General features: G+C 40.7%; 1 non-coding gene across 1 annotated transcript; it reads right to left on the bottom strand.

The window, feature by feature from the left end:
• Positions 1-351: 351 nt before the first annotated feature.
• LOC129044857 (U6 spliceosomal RNA) lies at positions 352-463 on the bottom strand. The gene has a single exon (XR_008504832.1). It is a non-coding gene; the product is annotated as a U6 spliceosomal RNA (small nuclear RNA).
• Positions 464-18,429: the final 17,966 nt, after the last annotated feature.

Genomic DNA, 18,429 nt, shown 5'->3' with positions numbered 1-18,429 from the left:
CTCAAAAATGCTAGCAAATTGAATTTAGTAACATTAAAAGTAGGATATTATACACTGTGACCAAGTGAGGTTTATTCTTGTAATGCAAGGATGGTTCAACATACAAAAATTGATTGGTACACCACATTAATAGAATGAAGGGGGAAAACAACCATAATTATCTCAAATGATGCAGAAAAAGCATTTGACAAAATTCAACATCCTTTTATGATTAAAAAAATTCAACAAACTAGGAAAAGAAGGAAGGTACCTCAACATAATAAAGATTATATATGAAAAACCCATAGGTAACATGATAGTGATTTGTAGAGACATAAAGTAGAACAGTGGTTACTGGAGGCTTAGGGAAGAAATAATGAGGAGTTACTGTTTAATAGGTAGACAATTTCATCCTTGCACAGGGGCCATGCTAATCTTCTCTGTATCATTTCAATTTTAGTATATGTGCTGCTGAAGTGAGCACATGGTAGAGAATTTCACTTTGAGATAATAAAAAACTTTTGGAGATGGACAGTAGTGATAGTTACACAATACAAATGCACTTAATGTCACCCAAAATAGTTAAAATGGTAAACTGTGTATTATATATATTTTTAATTTTTAAATGCCTGTGACACAAAATCTTTTAAAAATGTATTTGTGTTTTTCTGTTCCACATTTCTTTGGATATGATGTTCTAATCAGCCAGGGGCACCTGTAAAAGAACTATTTTCAAAACAAGATAAAATCATGACTCTCATGCAGATATAAAATGAACTCAATCTACAGATTTTATTTATTTCATCATTATGAGGAAACTGGTAAGGTATTACAACTTCACTTCAAAGGATAAACAAATGATGCACTTAAAGGTATAAGTAACAGAAGCAAAAACTTTTCCCCCAAGGGGAAGAGGGACATTGACTGAAGCTCCTCCATGAGAATTCTGTGTTCAGCAACAAACAGTATTTACATAATCATGATAATGTAAACATGAACTACCATTTAAAACTCCAATTATAATAGAATTACATTGAAAACATGAGAGGAGGAGGAAGTAAACATGAGCATAAAGAAAGAGAAATTAAACCTCAAATACTCAACAGGTGTCCATAGATAATGTATACAATAAATAAGTCAATCTAGCAAGATAACAAATTATTTGGAAACATACAGGTAAATACTAGAAGCAACAATTGAAAGTATTGAAAGTTGTTTCTGTGGATCTTCATACATGAGAAAACACAAGCACCAGACTTATTAAACAAAGACTTTTAAAAACTTGTCTTAAATATGCTGAAAGAGCTAAATGACAACATGGGAATAGAACTAAAAGAAATAAGAAAAATGATATATTAAACGTAAGGATATCAACAAAGAGAAAAATTGTAAAAATGAACAAAAAATTCTGGAGATGACATGTACATAACTAAGAGATTGTGCCACTGCACTCCAGCCTAGGTGACAGAGCAAGACTCTGTCTCAGAATAAATTAATAAATAATAAATAATAAAAATAAATGTAAATGAATTAAACTACCCAATCAAAAGTTACAGATTGGCAGAATGGATAAAAATATGTGATCCAAATAGATTCAATCTACAAGAGAAGCACTTCAGATCTAAGGACACACCTACATTGAAAGTGAAAGGATGCAAAAAGATACCTCGTGCAAACAGTAACCAAAAAAAAAGGAGCAGGGGTGGCTATATTAAGATGAGACAAAATAGACTTTAAATCAAAAATGGTTACAAGACACAAAAATCACATTATATATTAATTAAAATGTCAATTTACCAAGTTATAACAATTACAAACATGTGTGCACCAAACACCAGAATTCTTAAATCTATGAAGCAAACATTGACAGAATAGAGGGAGAAATTGTTCCACAGTAATAGTAAGAGACTTCAATAGCCCTCTTTCAATAACGGATAGAACAACCAGATACAAGAGAAATAAGAAAATAGAAAACTTGAACAACACTATAATTTTGTGTGTTAACTTGAGTAGTCACGGTACTCAGATATTTGGTCAAACACTATTCTAGATATTTCTGTGAAGGTATATTTTGGATAGGATTAACATTTACATTGGTAGACTTTGAGTAATACAGATTGCCCTTCATAATGTCAGTGGGTCTCATCCAGTCATTGGAAGTCTTTAAGAAAAATACTGACTTCCAATGAAGAAGAGGCAATTCTGCTAGAAAACTCCATTCAGACTTCAATGGCAACTCTTCTCTAGGTCTCCAGCCCGCCAGACTTCCTTGTAGATTTGGGACTTGCCAACCTCCACATTTGGGCCAGCCAGTTCCTTTAACACATGCACACATGCACATGCATACACACACACACACACACACACACACACACACACTCTATCTCTCTCTCCCTCTCTCTTTCTGTCTCTCTCTCTCACTCACATCTTATGTGATCTAGTCCTGTTTGCCTCCACATTCTTTTGGTGTTTTAAAACATACAGTGCTTATTAAATTGATTTTTCATTGTTGTTATACATTTACTACATCTGATTAGAAGAAGTCATAGTCATTTGTTTAAACTGAGTATTTGTATATTTTTCCTTAACTCAGAGAACCTACCTTTTTCTGCTTGGATTCTCTGCTCTCGCTTGCAAATGTGTAAAGTCCTTAGGGGAAAAGCCCATGTGAACCTGTTGCTTCATTCTTGTGCTTCCTTCCCTTTTGTCAGGGATTGTAGCCCCTTAAGCTCTGTCTGCATGAGATTGAGATCTCTGGTCCTTCAGTTATGTGTATCTGTGTGTGTGTGTGTGTGTCTATATTTTGTCCAGCTTTCTTTATTGCTGTCCAATGCAAGCTACTCAATGAAAATGAAATATTTTACCCTGGACTGTTTTAAACCAATGAATATTTTGCCTAGAATTTCAATAGCAATAGTGAGTATTCTTCCAGCCAGAATATCTTGCCTTTCACTGTTTAGAACTACACTGAGTCTTTAATACATTCTCTTCAAAGCCTATTCAAATATCATTGTCTTTTACATTTTGATTTTTGGTGATGGGTTTGCATAAGACACTTAAAAATACTATTATATACCCTCTTGGCCTTTCCTGTTTCTTGTATTTTAAGTAAATGTAGCAATGAGCTTTGTGGGTATCAGATTTGCTTGATGGAAGAGTAGCCTAACTGGCCCCCACATTCTGTCCCTGTGCCATGTCTCTCCCTTCCAACTCTTGACATCCATGTTGATGCTGGGGTGTGGAATGACCATAATTAAAGCACACATGCACAGCCATAGTTTCTGTGTGAATGTGTGTGTTTGTGTTCAGCAATTTTGTGTGGCCACAGGGTACATGGCCATTTTGTAATTTGTGTGTTGGTATGTTTGGTTAATGTGTATGTGTGCTTAGAGGGTATATGGTCAATATGGGCTCTCAGATACAGTGCAGTCTGTGTGGGTGGTTTGAGTGTATGTATGGTCAGAGTATCAGTTACTCCAATAACAAATTTTGTTTGTGGTAAGAATGTTTACGGTCATTTGAAAATTATGTACATGTGAGTGTGAGTATGTGTTGTCAGTGTTTGCCTGTGTTCAGAGGGTGCTTGTTATTGTGATAAATGTGTGTGGAATAAGTATATTTTTATTTATTTATTTATTTTTGAGACAGAGTCTTGCTCTGTCATCCAGGCTGGAGTGCAGTGACGCTATCTTGGCTCACTGCAACCTCTGCCTCCTGAGTTCAAGTGATTCTCCTGCCTTAGCCTCCTGAGTAGCTGGGACTACAGGTGTGTGCCACCACACCTGGCTAATTTTTAAATTTTTAGTAGAGACGGGGTTTCACTATGTTGTTCAGGCTGGTCTCGAACTCCTAACCTTGTGATCCACCCACTTCAGCCTCCCGAAGTGCTGGGATTACAGGCGTGAGCCACTGTGCCCAGCCCAACTCTCCTTTTTTCTTTATGATCTCTCACCAGAATGCCCCTTAATGTCCATATTTCTACCAATAATCTTATCAAGGCAATCTAGGCTTTTCTATCAGGTGCCTCAAAACTCTTCTTTCCTCTGCCCATTGCCCAGTTCAAAAGTGACTTCCACATTTTCACGTATTTGTTGCAGCAGCACCACACTTCTCAGTACCAACATTAGTATTGGTTTGCTAGGTTTGACATAACAAAGTACCGCAGTCTGAGTGAAATGACAGAAATTAATTTTCTCACAGTTTTGGAGGCTGGAAATCTGAGACTAAGGTGTTAGAAGGTTTGGTTTCTTCTGAGGTGTCTTCACATGGTCTTCCGTCTGTGTGACTCGGTGTCTAAATTTCCTGTTCGTATAGGGACACCTATTGTATTGCATCGGGGGCTATCCTAATGATCCCATTTTAACTTAATTACTTCTTCTTCAAAGTCCCTATCTCCAACTACAGCCACCTTTTGAGGTACTGGGTGGCCGGGCTCCAACATATAAATGTTGGGGAACACAAATCAGCCTGTAACAGCTGGGGTTAGCAGCATCTGCACCTCCTGGGCACACGTCAAAGACGTAGAATTGCAGGCCATGTCCCCAACTTGTGGAATCAGAATCTGAAATTAATGAGAACCCCAAGCAATTTGCACATTATACTGTGAGAAGTGCTGTTCTAAGTCTTTCTAGTTTATATACACATTTCAGTTTGAGAGGTGCTGGCCTGGAAGTCTTCCTGGGTCCAAAGTAGAAGTGAGAAAACCAACAAACAGAACTAATTGTTTGTTGTAGTAGGGCTGAGGTCAAAAGAGGGTGCTTAGAAATAAAGAACCATGATGAGTGTGCTAAGGCCACAAGTGGATACACAAGCAGGAGAGGCCTCTCTGAGAAGATGACATTTCAGCTGAACACTGAAGCAAGTGATGAAACGGCCATGGGAGTGTCTGGGGGAACAGTAGCAAGTGCAAAGATCCTGGGGTTGGCATGTGCTTAGTGCATGTAAGAAGCAGAAAGGAGGCTGGGATGGCTGAGGCTGAGAAAAGCAGGAAGCCAGTGTTAGGAGGTAGTGGGTGTGGATTGTGTTGACCCTATAGCTCATGGTAAGGACCTGAAATACATTTTTGAGTGAAATTTGAAGCCATTGGAGGGTTTCAGTTGAGCCATCACATGATCTGATTTTTAAGAGAAATCTCTCTGGTTGATGTGCTGAGAATAGACCAATGAAGGCAAAGCAAGAAGGTGGTGTCAGAGGCAACTGCAGAAATCCTAGTGAGAGACAAATCCAGGTGGCCTGGGCTAGGGTGGGAGCAATGGAGAGGAAAAGTGCCCAGAGTGTGGTCATATTCTGAAAGCAGAACTGATAGGATTTGTAATGACGGGTGTGAGATAAGGAGGGAGAGAAAGAGAAGAATCCCCCAAGTCTGGTCCGTGCACCCCTGCAGATCAGCCTTCTCAGAAGTGACTTCATATCTTGCCTTTGGGGACTACAACTGGCACAGACAGATGTCTCTTTTAAACATGGTGGATGAAGCATATATGTTCATCTCTGTTCCTCCCCAAACCCCTAAAATGTTGATAAAAGAACAAAAGCAGGAAATCCACAGGACAAGTGCTGAATGACGGGGCACGGTGAGCAAGTTAGAAATGACAGATCTGCCTTGATCAAATGTAGAGGAAGGGATTCAAAAGCTTAGGTACCAACAAGCACAGGCAACCAAAACAAACATGGAAAAAATGGGATCACATCTAGCTAAAAAGCTTCTGCACAGCAAAGGAAACAATCAACAAAGTGAAGAGATAACCCACAGAATGGGATAAAATATTTGCAAACTACTCATCAGATAAGCAGTTAATAACCAGAATAGATAAGGAGCTCAAGCAACTCTATGGGAAAAAATCTAATAATCAGAATAAAAAATGAACAATACATCTGAATAGACATTTCTCAAAACAAGACATGCCAATGGCAATCAGGTATATGAAAAGGTACTCACCAGCACTGATCATCAGAGAAGTGCACATCAAAATCACAATGAGTGATCTCACTCAAGTTAAAATGACTTATCCAAAAGGCAACAGCAAATTCTGGTGATGATGTGGAGAAAAGGGAATGTTTGTATGCTGTTGATGGGCATGTAAATTAATACAATTGGAGGTTCCTCAAAAAACTAACAATAGAGGTATCATATGATTCAGCAGTCCTGCTGCTAGAGATATACCCAAAATGAAGGAAGTCAGTATATTAAAGAGATATCTGCACTCCATGTTTATTGCAGCACTGTTCACAATAGGCAAGATTTGGAAGCAACCTGTGTCCATCAACAGATGAATGGATAAAGAAAATGTGGTACATGTACACAATGGAGTACAGTTCAGCCACAAAAACATGAGATCCTGTCATTTGCAACAACTTGGCTGGAGTCTGGGAGGTCATTATGTTAAATGAAATAAACCAGGCACAGAAAACAAACTCCCCATGTTCTCACTTACTTATGAGCACTAAAACTTAAAACAGTTAAATTCACAAAGATAGAGAGTAGAATGATGATTACAGAGGTTGGGAGGGTAGTGTTGGGAAGGGGAAGTAGGGATGGTTACTGGGTACAAAACTACAGTTAGGTAGAATGAATAAGATCTAGTATTTGATAGCACAACAGGGTGACTACAATCAATGATAACTTGTATATTTTAAAATAACTAAAAGAAGCCAGGCACGGTGGCTCACACCTGTAATCCCAGCACTTTGAGAGGGTGAGACAGATTGATCTCCTGAGGTCAGGATTGCGAGACCAGCCTGGCCAACATGGTGAAACCCTGTCTCTACTAAAAATACAAAAAAATTAGCTAGGCGTGGTGGTGGGCACCTGTAATACCAACTACTCAGGAGGCTGAGGCTGGAGAATCACTTGAACCCGGGAGGCAGAGGTTGCAGTGAGCCGAGATCGTGCCATTGCACTACAGCCTGAGGAACAAGAGTAAAACTCTGTCTCAAAATAATAATAATAATAATAATAATAAAATAATAAGATAAAATAACTAAAAGAGTATAACTGGAGTGTTTGTAATACAAAGAATAAATGCTTGAGGTTGTGGATACCTCATTTACCTTTATGTGACTATTACACATTGCATGCCCGAATCAAAATATCTCATGTACCCCATAAACATATACACCTACCATGTACCCACAAAAGTTAAAAATTAAAAAAAGTATAAAAAGGCTTAGGGAGACTGGAATGTTAGAATAGATATGTCAACTAAGACCTACTCTCCCACCCTGAAAGAGTCCAAACGACACACCTTTCATGACTGTGAGAAATAAATTGGTGGCCAGGTGTGGAGGCTCATGCCTGTAATCCCAGTGCTTTTGGAGGCCAAGGTGGGAGGACTGCTTGAGGTCAGGACTTTGAGACCAGCCTGGGCAGCACAGTGAGACCCCATCTCTAAAAAAAAGTAGCTGGGTGTGATGGCATGTGTCAGTAGTCCCAGCTACTTGGGAGGCTAATCTGGGAGGATGGCTTGAGCCCAGGAGTTCCAAATTACAGTGAGCTATGATTGCACCACTGCACTCCAGCTGGGGCAGCAGAGCAAGACTCTGTCTCTAAAATAAAAAAAAGAAGAAAAACCATGTGCAGCGATCCCCAGTGTTCTTGAAGAGCTCTGTGATAGCTTTTCTATATAGGCCAGAACTTACATAAGAGATGTGGTAACTGAATTGGGAAAACTATGTGCAATGGGAGTCATTGGATTCCAGGGTGACAGAGGCCAAGTGGATGCACTCAACCACCAAAGGCAAGATGGGCATAGTTACCATACGGAACAGCAGAGGCAAAGCAGCAGTCAAAACTGTGATTCCACAAACCTACGGCATTTGTTAGTTGATCATGGCGGTCCTAGAAGTGAAACAGATAAGAAACCTACAGAATTCTTACTTCATCTGCTTTAGCATAAAAGTTCTAGGTTAAATGAACTAAAAGTCTAACTTGACTCAAAAAACACAGAGAGAAATAGCCCTGTATTAGGCCCTTCCTGCATTGCTGTGAAGAAATACCTGAGGCTGGGTAATTTATAAGAAAAGGTATTTAATTGACTCACAGTTCTGCAGGCTGTATAGGAAGCATAGTGGTGTCTGCTTCTTGGGAGGCCTCAGGAATCCTCCAATCATGATGGAAGGCAAAGCGGAAACAGGCACATCACATGGTGACAATGGGAGCAGTAAAACATGCTGTAGGTTTTTAAATGCATATAAGTAAATAGGCTGGGTGCGGTGGCTCACACCTGTAATTCCAACACTTGGGAGGCCAAGGTGGGAGGATTGCCTGAGGCCAGGCGTTCAAGACCAGTCTGGGCAACATAGTAGGGCCCTGTCTCTACAAAACATTTAAAAATTAGCCAGGTATCATGCTGGGCTGTGATTGCACCAGGGGACTCCAGCCTGGGTGACAAAATGAGACCCTGTCTCTAAAAAAATGACAACATGGCTGGGCATGGTGGCTCATGCCTGCAATCCCAGCACTTTGGGAGGCCAAGGTGAGTGGATCACCTGATGTCAGGAGTTCAAAACCAGCCTGGCCAACAAGGTGAAACCCCATCTCTAATAAAAATACCAAAAATTAGCTGGGTGTGGTGGTGGGCGCCTATAATCCCAGCTACTCGGGAGGCTGAGGCAGGAGAATAGTTTGAACCCAGGAAGCAGATGTTGCAGTGAGCAGAGATCGCACCATTGCACTCCAGCCTGGGCAACAGAGCAAGACTATGTCTCAAAAACAACAACAGCAACAAAACCCAGAATCCTGTCTTCATTCATTAGAGAATGCAATTAAGCCTGGGCTGGGACACCTGCCTTCCAGGTGGTTAAGGGAGTTCAGCAATGGTGACCACTCTGTACACATCGTGGTTGTGGTCCCTGAACTTGGCTTTATTAGACTTGCCCTTGAGAGGGGGCAGAAGGCCCGCATGCCACAGGCATCTTTGTGCTGGTGGTGGTTCATGCAGTCCTGCAGAGGTGTGGAGAAGAGTCCCTCACCCTGAGAGGACACGGGGGGTCGAAGGCTGCCCGAGGCCAGGCTGGATGGGGAGACAATGTTGTCCCATGCAGCTCTGTGAAGAATTGGTCATTTCTCACTGAAGTGGACAGCAGAGACCAGGGGCCTGGGCTGCAGGGGTCGGAGCCGCAGCCAGCTGGTTCTGCCTCCCAGTGAGGCTGTGTGGGCCAGGGCAGGAGGGCTTTGGAGCAACAGCAGCTCCTAACAGTTGATCCTTTTGAGCCCAAGCCCTCCAAATTTGATCACCAGCTCAAGGTTCTGTGAGCTGCCAGACCCATAAATCCAACTGCCTCTCCCTGTCTCCATGGAGACCCTCAAAGTCATCTTGAAGATGCTACATGTTGTAAGACGATGTCACTCCCAAGCTTCATGGGGTCTTCCTAGATGTCCCAGTTTCCGAGGCTGGCATGACCAGTCACCCGGTTCATTCTCAGTCTAGGACTCAGACTCACCCTTGTCCTCTCATTTCCCAAATGTGGGCTGCGAACAGCCGAGTAGATGTTTTAGCTGAAATGTCCCCAAACCCCCTTCCATCCAGTCTCCTCACTGCAGCCTGCATGATCTCTTAAAACAATGGATGCTCCGGTCAAGCCTCCTTGCCGGGCTCTGCCCCCTCCAGGTCTTTCCTACCCCCTGCTCCCCTCATTTTGAGCCCCATTACCAGGCAGGGTCCTTTGAGCCCCGAGGGGCCTGGCTCCATCCTCCAAGGGCCTCACAAATGCCTACTCGGCGCCTGGTCCCTGCTCCAGCTTCACTTCCCCAGGCAGCCTCCCCAACTCAAGGCTGGGTCAGCCTGATGCTCCTGTGCTCCCTTCTGAACATGGCCTTACCTGTGGACCTCCCGCCTCACTTCTCAGAGTGTGACAATGCACCGCGGAGGACACAGGGGATCCCATGTGTGTCCCTCTCCATTCCCCTCCAGCCTCCCCATGGCTGCCGGCCACCTGGGCACAGAAGTCCTGTTTGTTTCACTTCCTATTTCCTCCTGTTCCTACGAGGGAGACACTCAGCCCGATTCTATGGAGTGAGTGAGTGGAGGCTGGGGAGAGGGAAGAGGGTGTGTGGATGGAGGAGGGGCGCACAGGGGACTCGAGAGCAGCTGGATCCTGGGAAGGGGAAGGAACCAGGGCGAGGACACAGCCCCTGGGGAAGCTTAGGTGGAGTTGGGGGTGCTTGCAGCTATGTGGAGGGTGGCGAGAGTCAGAAGCCACAGTGGACAGCCCCGGTCCCCACAGAGAGGGCTTACCTGTTCAGGCAGCACGGTGGGCTTAGGGAATGTTGACAGACATGGGTGAGGGCAGTGTGAGGCACAGATGGCAGTAGCATGTCAAGGAGGTGGGTGTAGGTCCTAGACCAGAAGCAACCAGCACATGGCACATCCCAGGCGTGCTCCCAGCAGGCCTGCAGTGGTGCCTATGATCTCTGCCAAGTAATGGGGTCATGGAAGACACACTCATTCCACAGATGCAGAAGCTGGTGCTGGAAGTGGAGTAACTGACTGTTTGTGATGGAGCCTGGGCTAGAACACAGGCTCCCATTCCCAGATCCTTGTCCTATGCTACTCTAACAGACTGGAAGTTTCCCATATGTTGAATGGAGCAGTGAGAGGCAGACCTTATCCAGCCTTCCCTTCCTACTTCTCTTGTTCTTGCTACAGAGAGATGAATGTTGCTAACTCTCCCATCACTCTTAGACTTTAGGTTAGAGCAGCAAGGACTTCCTTGACCACAGCACCTAAAAGAGCCACCCAGCCCCACCCTACTTGCTAATCCTATGCCTGCCTTATCAGTCTCCTGGGCCTATTGTAGCAAATCACCACAAACTTGATGACTTAAAAACAAACAGAAATTTCTTTCAGTTCTTGAGGTAGGAAGTCTGAAATCAAAGGCACTGGGCTGAAATCAAGGAGTCTCCAGGGCCACACTCCCTCCAGACTTGTGGACCCTCCTTGCCTTCTCCAGCTTTTGGAAGCACCTGGCATTTCTTGGCTTGTGGCCACATCATGCAGTCTTCAACACAAGAATGTTCACATCTCTTTCTGCTCCCTCTTCACATGGCCCTCTCCTCTGCCTGTGCTGTGTCTCTCTCAGCCTCCCTTTCCTGAGACACAAGTGATTGAACTGGGGGCCCACCCAGATCATCCAGGAGAGTCTAGCCATCTCAAGAATCTTAGCTGAATCCCATAAAGTCTACCCCATTTTTTTTTATCATATATTATTCATGGGTTTCAGGGATTAGGATGTGAATTTCTTTGGTGAGGTCATTATTTAGCCTGCAACAACTACTTTATTTTTGTTTTTCTTCATAGTATTTATCACCATCTGTCCAAGTCCATTTTGTATTGCTATGACAATACCTCAGACTGGGTAATTGATAAGGAAGACAGGTTTATTTAGCTCACAATTCTGCAGGCTGGGAAGTTCAAGGGCACAGTTCTGGCTTTTGGTGAGAGCTCTTGTGTATTGCCCTAACATGGCAAGGAAGGTCAAAGTGGAAGCAAATAAGTGCAAAGAGACAAAACCCAAGGGGCATCATGTCATTACAACAACTCACTCTTATGGGAAGAAATACAGACTCGTGAGAACTAATCCAGTCTCTCCAGAGCAAGAACTCATTGCCAGGAGTACAGTACCAAGACATCATGAAGGATCCATTCCCATGACCAAAACACCTCCCACTAGCTCCCACCTCTGCACATCATCATGTTGGGGGTCAAACTGCAACATGAACTTTGGTGGGAAGAAACCATATGCAGTCATAGTGCCACCCGATGAGGACACAGTGAGTGGTTTCTGTCTATGCAGACTATGTCTCCATCTAGAATGTCAACTCCATGGGATCAGGAACTTTGTCTTGTTCACCACTGTATTCCCAGTGGTATGTGCCTGCACATAGTAGGTGCTCAATAAACACTTGTGACAATATAGAGACTGAACTGAGAATAAGAATGCACTGTGGTTATATACAATGCTGATGTGAAATGCTGATGTGAAAACCAATCTCCTCTGTGCACTGGTAATACGCAACACCTGTTGGAGGAAAATGACACAACTTCACTTACAGATTCACGAAGAAAACCTGAATAAAAAGAGAGGCATTCCATGCTTCTGAATCAGAAGAACCTAGTTTTTTTAACAAATCAAGTTTGGGAATCAAAATCCCAAAGGAATTTTTCCTGTACCTTGGCAAAGTGACTCAAGAAAGTTTCATTTGGAAGAATAAATAGGTGAAACGAGACTAGACATTTAGGGAAAAAGGAAGAATAATCAATAGAAATTATACTACCAGTCATTAAAGCATTTAATGAAACTATTATAATTAAAGTAATATAGCATATAATTTTGGCAGAAAATTCAAAAGAAAAATTAATAGAACAGGACAACACTGGTTTAAACCAGACTCTAGTAATTATAAAACTTAGAATAAAATAAAGAAACATTTCAAATAATAAGTTCAGTAAATATTCCTGAAATATTGTGTAACTGTTTAGGGAAAAAAAATGTGAGAGCTATGCCTCCACTATACATTTAGAGTGGTGACTAAGAGATGAGATCTGGGTTCAGATCTCCACCTCATGGCTTACTTGCTGCACCACCTTGGACTACTCACCCCTTCAAGCCTCAAATAGGAGTTAGCAGTTCCTAGTATCATTGTGAGGATTCAGAGATTGAGTGCCTAGAAAATACTAAGCACACCCTAGGTGTGTGGCTAAGCTATTTAGAACTGATTCAATGAAAAAATGAAATGACGTAAAACCTGGAAAAAATGTAGTTTAGTGTCTATCAGAATTTCGCATTGGTAGCAACAAAAACAGCAAACAAAAGCATAAATAGAAATTTATCAGAGTTGACTACATAAAAATTCAAAGTATACGTGGTATATCACAAAAAAATCTTCAAAATTGAAAGGGAAAAATACTCTGTATAAATCAGATACACATCTAGTTACTATTTATAAAATATACATCCTATGAATGAATTTATGTTTAATAGCACAACAGAAAATTTGGAAATAAAGGCCAGGTGCAGTGGCTCACACCTGTAATCCCAGCACTTTGGGAGGCCGAGGTGGCTCACTTGAGGTCAGGAGTTTGAGACCAGCCTGACCAACATCGTGAAACCCCATCTCTACTAAAAATACAAAAATTAGCAGGTGTGGTGGCATGTGCCTTAATCCCAGCTACTCGGGAGGCTGAGGCAGGAGAATTGCTGGAACCTGGGAGGCAGAGGTTGCAATGAGCCAAGATTGCATCACTGCACTCCAGCCTGGGTGACAGAGTGAGACTTCATCTCAAAAAATAAATAAATAAAATAAAAGAAGGGAGAGGACCAGAAGGTAGCTATGCGTTATTGTCAATGAAGCATTTGTTTTGGGATGAGATTTAGAGGGTGCTTATTATGTTGCTGAAAATATACACAGTCATATATGCAAGATCTCTGCCATGTAGAGCTCAATGGTGAGGCACCAAGGGATATAATCTACCCAATTCCAAGCAATGGAGACTCTGCTCATGTGCACACATACACATACCCAAGTTATGTAGCATTTGAAGATTAAAATGTCTTTAAAGCCTTTCAAGATAGTATCAAAAACATGGAATACCAAGGGCTTTATTGGCCCCATAAGGGAAGCTTGATTCCTTAAAGAAAAGCACACTATTCCAGTCAAAGCCTTGGTAAAATAACCAGTTTCTCCAATTGTGTCCTGTTACAAATGAAAACAAATTCTTATTGCATTTATACAAATAACCGTACTGTCATGTTAAGAATACTCACAAATGGTTTCCAGATTTTGTAGAAATCAGGTAGAGAGAAACAAATATGCTCCTAATTTTGTTCATAGGAGTACATTAAATTGTTAAAAGCTGTCAATATCTCAAAAGAAGTTTCAAGACTCTAAAAAAACAAAACAAAGGATTAGCAACATTTAAAGCAAAAGTTGAAATGGTTACTTTAGTCTTCTATCAGTTCAGTTTATGCAGTTAACTCCTGTTCTGCTTGATATTCTTGAACACTTCAGCTCTCCATAAGAGTCCTGAAAGCTTTTTTTCCCTCTGTTCTAATGTCACAACCTCCAAAGTTATCAGAAACCTACATTTAAGAACACCTGTTAGAGGCCAGGAGTGGTGTCTCATGCCTGTAATACCAGCACTATGGGAGGCTGAAGGAAGGTGGATTGCTTGGGGTCAGGAGATGGAGACCAGCCTGACCAACTTGGTAAAACCCTTTCTCTACTAAAAATACAAAAATTAGCTGAGCGTGGCAGTGGGTACTTGTAATCCCAGCTACTTGGGAGGCTGAGAAGGGAGAATCTCTTGAACACAGGAGGCAGAGGTTGCAGTGAACCTAGATTGCACCACTGCACTCTAGCCTGGGTGACAGAGTGAGATTCTGTCTCAAAGAAAAAAATAAACAAAGAACACCTATCAGAGTTCTATAGCTGATTATAGAACCACTTTCTAAAGAGGACCAAAAGATGACAATTGTCTGTGGATGAAAAAAAGTTTTAGGGCAGCCATAATCAAAGACACAATTGACAAGGAAATTTGTTATCTCTGTGGCACACAATAATTTAACATAATAATTATAATTATTACTGACAATGTCCTCTAAGTTATATCAGAATTATAGGAGTTTCCCATAATTTTGGAACACATGCCAATAACATATTTATATAAATACAGCCCAAAGAAACTCAAACACCATTTCATATTTGACAATGCTTCCTGTATAATTTTTGTACCAAAATAAGCCAAATTATGTCATTTTTGGACTTCAGGGAACCTAACATCTTAAATGATTAATTAGGTCAGAAAAAGACATAATTTATAATTTGATTTTGGAAATTTTGTCAAATATCAAATGTTTAAAACACTTGATATCACAAAATAAGATCACAGATCATTGTAAAATAAGTCATTCATTTAACCAAAGTGATAACTCAAGGATTTCAAAAAAAGGTGAAAACCTTCATTCTTTGAGAGAGGAGACTTAATTTACCAAGAACAAGCTGTAATAAACATAGCATGAGGCCAATTAACTTTGTTTTTCAAAATTTTATAAACAATCTATAAAATCTTAATCTTGACCACAAGATTCAGCTTCCATAAGCCTTTTATAACTTTTATAACCTTTATTAAGGAGTTGGTTAATGCTTCAAGAAAACCTTGTTAATCTGACAGAGGGGCCCATATACTAGTCTTGCATCAGTGTGCCTTTGACATTAATGATTAATTTATAGAGAAACTGAACTTATTTTATCTTTCCAAATCAGCCCTTACAATCTCACATGCCCACCTCTTCTGTGATACTCCTTGGGCCTTAAGGAGTATTATATAGCTTTAATTTCTTGCCCTGTGTCTCAGAAATGCAGCTTATTTTGATTAGCATCTTCTATAGGTCCTGAAGATGAGGCTCTAATTGCTGTCAGTGTTAAAGATTTAGTAGGACTTGATGTCCTTTTTAGACCCAGAGTCAAAGCCCTGTAATGTATGAATGTGGTAACATTAATTAAAAAAATTTTTTTGGCCAGGCGCGGTGGCTCATGCCTGTAATCACAGCACTTTGGGAAGCTGAGGCAGGCAGATCACAAGGTCAGGAAATTGAGACCATCCTGGCTAACATGATGAAACCCTGTCTCTACTAAAAAAACCAAAATATTAGCTGGGTATGGTGGCATGCACCTGTAGTCCCAGCCACTCAGGAGGCTGAGGCATAAGAATCACTTGAACCTGGGAGGCGGAGGTTGCAGTGAGCCGAGATTGTGCCACTGAACTCCAGCCTAGGCAACAGAGTGAGACTCTGTCTCAAAATAAATTTTTTTAAAATCTCAGTGTTTATTCCTAAGCAAGCCAAAACTTAATAACAATATGACAACCTGACCGTATAAACGTTCTTGTTTGTTTGTTTTTTAATAAATCCTCTTATTGGGACTTACACTGACCATTTGTGACATTCTTGGACTTTCTAGTTTGTCCTGAACATCCCTCCTTCTTAAACAACAAGTCATTTTATTTTAGGACTAAATTTACCATACAAGATTCTTTCTCATATAAAATTATTTCTCTTTAAGCTTTCTTACTGACCTCCCGATCTCAGGTGATCTGCCCACCTCGGCCTCCCAAAGTGCTAGGATTACAGGTGTGAGCCTGGCCTATACATAACCTTTACATAACCTATGCATAACCTTTAAACGAGCTTTGAATTATACAAAACTTGTTCACCTTTTTAAAAAGATGTATCTTTTTTTTTTTTTTTTTTAGCAGGAATGCTTTCCTACAATATATATTTGTTGGAAAATACACAAATAATGAAATTTTGGATTCTAAATTATAACAAGTTTGTCTACAAGTATTTATGACATTACATTTACCTAAATAGAAACAAATAATTATAATTTACTTTAATTGTTTAGCTAGATTACTTATGGAAACTTCAATAGTCATGATTTAAAGTTATGAAACTACCATTGCAAAATTATAACTGAGACAGCGAAAAAAATATAAACTAACTGACTCCATCTTGCTTCTAACCTCCAAGCTGTCCTTGTTCATACCTGGACTTTGGGAGGAATTTAATTTACAGTTTAGCTTTGAAACAAAGATGTTAACAGTCCTTTTCCTTTCCCAAAACAAATCTCCTTACTGCATGTGGACTAGACTGCCTAAAGACACAAGATTAGAAGTCATGATAATTTTACTAAATAATTCAAGATGTAACTTTTTTTTTTTTGAGACAGAGTCTTGCACTGTTGCCCAAGCTGGAGTGCAGTGGTGCGATCTTGGCTCACTGCAAACTCCACCTCCTGGGTTCACGCCATTCTCCTGCCTCAGCCTCCCAAGTAGCTGGCACTACAGGTGCCCACCACCACGTCTGGCTAATTTTTTGCACTTTTAGTAGAGACGGAGTTTCACCATGTTAGCCAGGATGGTCTTGATCTCCTGACCTCGTGATCCACCTGCCTCAGCCTCCCAAAGTGCTGGGATTACAGGCATGAGCCACCATGCCTGGCCCCAAGATGTAGCTATTTTTATTAAACCAATATCAATGTCTTATTTATTAAGGATTACACAAGCAAAGATCATTCTGTCTTGGGCTGGGTTTACAGTTTTGTAACCCCTATGCCAAATTTTGACACCTTTTAGTATTTGGCAGGGATAAGTATGAAATTGCTTGATTAATAAATGCAAACAAAAATGCATGCTGGCAATTCCTAAGACATTTCTTATATTACTTTGCCAATAATTTTAAAGCTAGCTCACTTATTAAATATTTTAATTAAGTTACATAAACTTGAAAAAGCATTTGACTAGTCTTTTCCTTTTTTACTATCTGATTTCAGCACTTTTCATTTTTTAAGCCAATTAACGAGCACTCATATATTTGTAGTAGTGAAATATTGTGTACACAACACATAAATACATAGATATATTAGGCATGCCAATAGAAGTACATTTTATAGATTCATAAAAACCTTTTTTTTTCCTATCTTAGACTTTCAGATTCTTGATAACCTGTTTCACAACCCTGGGCAGTTGTCACCTAAATAGCCTTGAAATTGCATATTAAAGGAAGTAACTCAGGTGAAAGTCGAATAGCAAAATTTACATTATAAGGTATGGAGAGTAAAAGTGTGGTGTGCTAAAGGGAAATTAAAACACATTTAATTGCCAATTAAACATAAAATTATAGAAATCATAAGGGCCTTTTAAATACACACACACACACACACACACACACACACACACGCACAAAGATCCTATAGCTTTTACTTCAGAACATTTAGCCATGAGATAAATACAAATTCACCAGCTTGCAAAAAGAACTTGCTGGATCTAAATGGTGGTTTTTGTCTTAATAGAAAAATAACAACAGATTTATAGAAGCCAGAAAAGAGAAAAAATAGAGAAAAAGAGGACTTAGAAACTCTATAGTTTGCAGGTCGACCTTAGAGCTCTTTTTCCTTGATGTAAATGTGCACGAAGACCATATTATTCTGATTTTACATAAACTTTCACAAATAGAGGTGCCATAAAACCTATGGAGTGCTTAAAAGGGGGTCATTCTCCTTGTTTTCTCCTCATTCTTAGATTATTTATTTCCTGCTTTTTTTTTTCTTAAGAAGAGGAACTGAGCTGTGGCCTAGGGTTTTTGTGTGGTGGATTGATGTGTGCTGCCTGTGCACAGGACTCCACGGTGTGTCACCACTACATCGTTTCCACCATCTTACATGTTTCAGTTTCTCTCTCTAGAGGTCTGTGACCTCAGAGAGGGCTCAAAACAGTGGGTGATCAGTCCTTACGAGCCATTTTTAAAATTAATTTTTGTTGGAGATTTACCTGCACGATTGTGGCATGTCATGGCGGGGTCAACCTCCTAGACACTCCCATGAGGTCCCCCGTCACCCAGGGGCACCTTTCAGCTGGGAGGAGTAAATGCCGTTTCTCTTTGGAGCTGAGAAAATTC

This window comes from Pongo pygmaeus, chromosome 13, assembly GCF_028885625.2.
Source record: "Pongo pygmaeus isolate AG05252 chromosome 13, NHGRI_mPonPyg2-v2.0_pri, whole genome shotgun sequence".
NCBI classification, from domain to species: Eukaryota; Metazoa; Chordata; class Mammalia; order Primates; family Hominidae; genus Pongo; species Pongo pygmaeus.
This window is presented reverse-complemented; position numbering and strand designations above follow the sequence as displayed.